Below are 6,000 nucleotides of genomic sequence, written 5' to 3' on the forward strand. Positions count from 1 at the left end.
GAAAACAAAACACTTCACATACTCAGGAAAGTGTATTTAACTCCTTTACAGTATCAGGATAAGGCCTGCAAGGCCTTGGGTGTGTTTCCAGCACCCAGGCACCAGTTTTACTGATGCTTGTGACGTTTGCAGGTGTTAGGCTTCAAGGGGATGAAGTCGCACCTTCTACCCAGGGTTATGGAGCTCCGCTCAGGGTGAGAATTCAGGGTTCACCCCTGGCTGGTGGTGTGAAAACAAAACACTTCACATACTCATTAAAGTGTATTTAACTCCTTTACAGTATCAGAATAGGACCTGCAATGCCTTGGGTGTGTTTCCAGCCTCCAGACTCCAGTTTTACTGATACTGGTGACATTTGCAGGTGTTAGGCTTCAAGGGGATGAAGTCGCAACTTCTACCCAGGGTTATGGAGCTCCGCGCAGGGTGAGATATCAGGGTTCACCCCTGGATGAAAGTGTGAAAATAAAACACTTCACTTACTCAGGAAAGTGTATTTAACTCATTTACAGTATCAGAACAAGGCCTGCAAGGCCTTGGGTTTGTTTCCAGCCTCCAGGCACCAGTTTTACTGATACTGGTGACATTTGCAGGTGTTATGCTTCAAGGGGATGAAGTCGCACCTTCTACCCAGGGTCATGGAGCTTCGCGCAGGGTAAGATTTCAGGGTTCACCCCTGGCTGGAGGTGTGAAAATAAAACACTTCACATACTCAGGAAAGTGTATTTAACTGCTTTACAGTATCACAATAAGGCCTGCAAGGCCTTGGGTGTGTTTCCAGCCTCCAGGCACCAGTTTTACTGATACTTGTGACATTTGCAGGTGTTAGGCTTCAAGGGGATCAAGTCGCACCTTCTACCCAGGGTTATGGAGCTCCGCGCAGGGTGAGATTTCAGGGTTCACCCCTGGATGGAAGTGTGAAAATAAAACACTTCACTTACTCAGGAAAGTGTATTTAACTCCTTTACAGTATCAGAACAAGGCCTGCAAGGCCTTGGGTTTGTTTCCAGCCTCCAGGCACCAGTTGTACTGATACTTGTGACACTTGGAGGTGTTATGCTTCAAGGGGATGAAGTCGCACCTTCTACCCAGGGTCATGGAGCTCCGCGCAGGGTGAGATTTCAGGCTTCACCCCTGGCTGGAGGTGTGAAAATAAAACACTTCACATACTCAGGAAAGTGTATTTAGCTCCTTTACAGTATCAGAATAAGGCCTGCAAGGCCTTGGGCCTACTTCCAGCCTCCTGGCACCAGTTTTACTGATACTTGTGACATTTGCAGGTGTTAGGCTTCAAGGGGATGAAGTCGCACCTTCTACCCAGGGTCATGGAGCTCCGCGCAGGGTAAGGTTTCAGGCTTCACCCCAGGCTGGAGGTGTGAAAATAAAACACTTCACATACTCAGGAAAGTGTATTTAGCTGCTTTACTGTATCAGAATAAGGCCTGCAAGGCCTTGGGCCTACTTCCAGCCTCCTGGCACCAGTTTTACTGATACTTGTGACATTTGCAGGTGTTAGGCTTCAAGGGGATGAAGTCGCACCTTCTACCCAGGGTCATGGAGCTCCGCGCAGGGTGAGATTTCAGGCTTCACCCCTGGCTGGAGGTGTGAAAATAAAACACTTCACATACTCAGGAAATTGTATTTAGCTGCTTTACAGTATCAGAATAAGGCCTGCAAGGCCTTGGGCCTACTTCCAGCGTCCTGGCACCAGTTTTACTGATACTTGTGACATTTGCAGGTGTTAGGCTTCAAGGGGATGAAGTCGCACCTTCTACCCAGTGTCATGGAGCTCCGCGCAGGGTGAGATTTCTGGCTTCACCCCAGGCTTGAGGTGTGAAAATAAAACACTTCACATCCTCAGGAAAGTGTATTTAACTGCTTTACAGTATCATAATAAGGCCTGCAAGGCCTTGGGTGTGTTTCCAGCCTCCAGGCACCAGTTTTACTGATACTTGTGACATTTGCAGGTGTTAGGCTTCAAGGGGATGAAGTCGCACCTTCTACCCAGGGTCATGGAGCTTCGCGCAGGGTAAGATTTCAGGGTTCACCCCTGGCTGGAGGTGTGAAAATAAAACACTTCACATACTCAGGAAAGTGTATTTAACTGCTTTACAGTATCACAATAAGGCCTGCAAGGCCTTGGGTGTGTTTCCAGCCTCCAGGCATCAGTTTTACTGATACTTGTGACATTTGCAGGTGTTAGGCTTCAAGGGGATGAAGTCGCACCTTCTACCCAGGGTTATGGAGCTCCGCGCAGGGTGAGATTTCAGGGTTCACCCCTGGATGGAAGTGTGAAAATAAAACACTTCACTTACTCAGGAAAGTGTATTTAACTCCTTTACAGTATCAGAACAAGGCCTGCAAGGCCTTGGGTTTGTTTCCAGCCTCCAGGCACCAGTTGTACTGATACTTGTGACACTTGGAGGTGTTATGCTTCAAGGGGATGAAGTCGCACCTTCTACCCAGGGTTATGGAGCTCCGCGCAGGGTGAGATTTCAGGGTTCACCCCTGGATGGAAGTGTGAAAACAAAACACTTCACATTCTCAGTAAAGTGTATTTAACTCCTTTACAGTATCAGAATAGGACCTGCAATGCCTTGGGTGTGTTTCCAGCCTCCAGACACCAGTTTTACTGATACTGGTGACATTTGCAGGTGTTAGGCTTCAAGGGGATGAAGTCGCAACTTCTACCCAGCGTTATGGAGCTCCGCGCAGGGTGAGAATTCAGGGTTCACCCCTGGCTGTTGGTGTGAAAACAAAACACTTTACATACTCAGTAAAGTGTATTTAACTCCTTCACAGTATCATAACAAGGCCTTGGGCCTAGTTCCAGCCTCCTAGCACCAATTTACTGATACTTGTGACATTTGCAGGTGTTAGGCTTCAAGGGGATGAAGTTGCACCTTCTACCCAAGGTTATGGAGCTCCGCGCAGGGTGAGAATTCAGGGTTCACCCCTGGCTGTTGGTGTGAAAACAAAACACTTTACATACTCAGTAAAGTGTATTTAACTCCTTCACAGTATCAGAACAAGGCCTGCCAGGCCTTGGGCCTAATTCCAGCCTCCTGGCACCAATTTACTGATACTTGTGACATTTGCAGGTGTTAGGCTTCAAGGGGATAAAGTTGCACCTTCTACCCAAGGGTATGGAGCTCCGCGCAGGGTGAGATATCAGGGTTCACCCCTGGCTGGAGGTGTGAAAATAAAACACTTCACATACTCAGGAAAGTGTATTTAACTCCTTTACAGTATCAGAATAAGGCCTGCAAGGCCTTGGGTGTGTTTCCAGCATCCAGGCACCAGTTTTACTGATGCTTGTGACATTTGCAGGTGTTAGGCTTCAAGGGGATGAAGTCGCACCTTCTACCCAGGGTCATGGAGCTCCGCGCAGGGTTATGTTTCAGGGTTCACCCCTGGCTCAAGGTGTGAAAACAAAACACTTCACATACTCAGGAAAGTGTATTTAGCTGCTTTACAGTATCAGAACAAGGCCTACAAGGCCTTGGGCCTACTTTCAGCCTCCTGGCACCAGTTTTACTGATACTGGTGACATTTGCAGGTGTTAGGCTTCAAGGGGATGAAGTCGCAACTTCTACCCAGGGTTATGGAGCTCCGCGCAGGGTGAGAATTCAGGGTTCACCCCTGGCTGTTGGTGTGAAAACAAAACACTTTACATACTCAGTAAAGTGTATTTAACTCCTTCACAGTATCAGAACAAGGCCTGCAAGGCCTTGGGCCTACTTCCAGCCTCCTAGCACCAATTTACTGATACTTGTGACATTTGCAGGTGTTAGGCTTCAAGGGGATGAAGTTGCACCTTCTACCCAAGGTTATGGAGCTCCGCTCAGGGTGAGAATTCAGGGTTCACCCCTGGCTGGTGGTGTGAAAACAAAACACTTTACATACTCAGTAAAGTGTATTTAACTCCTTCACAGTATCAGAACAAGGCCTGCAAGGCCTTGGGTGTGTTTCCAGCCTCCAGGTACCAGTTTTACTGATACTTTGTGACATTTTAAGGTGTTAAGCTTCAAGGGGATGAAGTCTCACCTTCTACCCAGGGTTATAGAGCTCCGCGCAGGGTGAGATTTCAGGGTTCACTCCAGGTTGGAGGTGTGAAAATAAAACACCTCACATTCTCAGGAAAGTGTATTTAGCTCCTTTACAGTATCAGAATATGGCCTGCAAGGCCTTGGGCCTACTTCCAGCCTCCTGGCACCAGTTGTACTGATACTTGTGACATTTGTAGGTGTTAGGCTTCAAGGGGATGAAGTCGCACCTTCTACCCAGGGTCATGGAGCTCCGCGCAGGGTGAGATTTCAGGCTTCACCCCTGGCTGGAGGTGTGAAAATAAAACACTTCACATACTCAGGAAAGCGTATTTAGCTGCTTTACAGTATCAGAATAAGGCCTGCAAGGCCTTGGGCCTACTTCCAGCCTCCTGGCACCAGTTTTACTGATACTTGTGACATTTGTAGGTGTTAGGCTTCAAGGGGATGAAGTCGCACCTTCTACCCAGGGTCATGGAGCTCCGCGCAGGGTGAGATTTCAGGGTTCACCCCAGGCTTGAGGTGTGAAAAATATACACTTCACATACTCAGGAAAGTGTATTTAGCTGCTTTACAATATCAGAATAAGGCCTGCAAGGCCTTGGGCCTACTTCCAGCCTCCTGGCACCAGTTTTACTGATACTTGTGACATTTGTAGGTGTTAGGCTTCAAGGGGATGAAGTCGCACCTTCTACCCAGGGTTATGGAGCTCCGCGCAGGGTGAGATTTCAGGGTTCACCCCTGGATGGAAGTGTGAAAATAAAACACTTCACATACTCAGGAAAGTGCATTTAGCTGCTTTACAGTATCAGAATAAGGCCTGCAAGGCCTTGGGCCTACTTCCAGCCTCCTGGCACCAGATTTACTGATACTTGTGACATTTGCAGGTGTTAGGCTTCAAGGGGATGAAGTCGCACCTTCTACCCAGGGTTATGGAGCTCCGCGCAGGGTGAGATTTCAGGGTTCACCCCTGGATGGAAGTGTGAAAATAAAACACTTCACTTACTCAGGAAAGTGTATTTAACTCCTTTACAGTATCAGAACAAGGCCTGCAAGGCCTTGGGTTTGTTTCCAGCCTCCAGGCACCAGTTGTACTGATACTTGTGACACTTGGAGGTGTTATGCTTCAAGGGGATGAAGTCGCACCTTCTACCCAGGGTCATGGAGCTCCGCGCAGGGTGAGATTTCAGGCTTCACCCCTGGCTGGAGGTGTGAAAATAAAACACTTCACATACTCAGGAAAGTGTATTTAGCTGCTTTACAGTATCAGAATAAGGCCTGCAAGGCCTTGGGCCTACTTCCAGCCTCCTGGCACCAGTTTTACTGATACTTGTGACATTTGTAGGTGTTAGGCTTAAAGGGGATGAAGTTGCACCTTCTACCCAGGGTTATGGACCTTCGCGCAGGGTATGATTTCGGGTTTCAACCCTGGCTGGAGATGTGAAATCAAAACACTTCACAGACTCAGTAAAGAGTATTTAAGTCCTTCACAGTAACAGAACAAGGCCTGCAAGGCCTTTGGCCTGATTCCAGCCTCCTGGCACTAATTTACTGATACTTGTGACATTTGCAGGCGTTAGGCTTCAAGGGGACAAAGTCGCACCTTCTACCCGGGCTTATGGAGCTCCGCGCAGGGTGAGATATCAGGGTTCACCCCTGGCTGGAGGTGTGAAAATAAAGCACTTCGCATACTCAGGAAAGTGTATTTAACTCCTTTAACGTATCAGAATAATGCCTGCAAGGCCTTGGGTGTGTTTCCAGCCTCCAGGCACCAGTTTTACTGATAATTGTGACATTTGCCGGTGTTAGGCTTCATGGGGATGAAGTTGCACCTTCTACCCAGGGTTATGGAGCTCCGCGCAGGGTGAGAAGTCAGGGTTCACCCCTGGCTGGAGGTGTGAAAATAAAACACTTCACATACTCAGGAAAGTGTATTTAGCTGCTTTACAGTATCGGA

This window comes from Triturus cristatus, unplaced genomic scaffold, assembly GCF_964204655.1.
Source record: "Triturus cristatus unplaced genomic scaffold, aTriCri1.1 SCAFFOLD_465, whole genome shotgun sequence".
Lineage (NCBI taxonomy): Eukaryota > Metazoa > Chordata > Amphibia > Caudata > Salamandridae > Triturus > Triturus cristatus.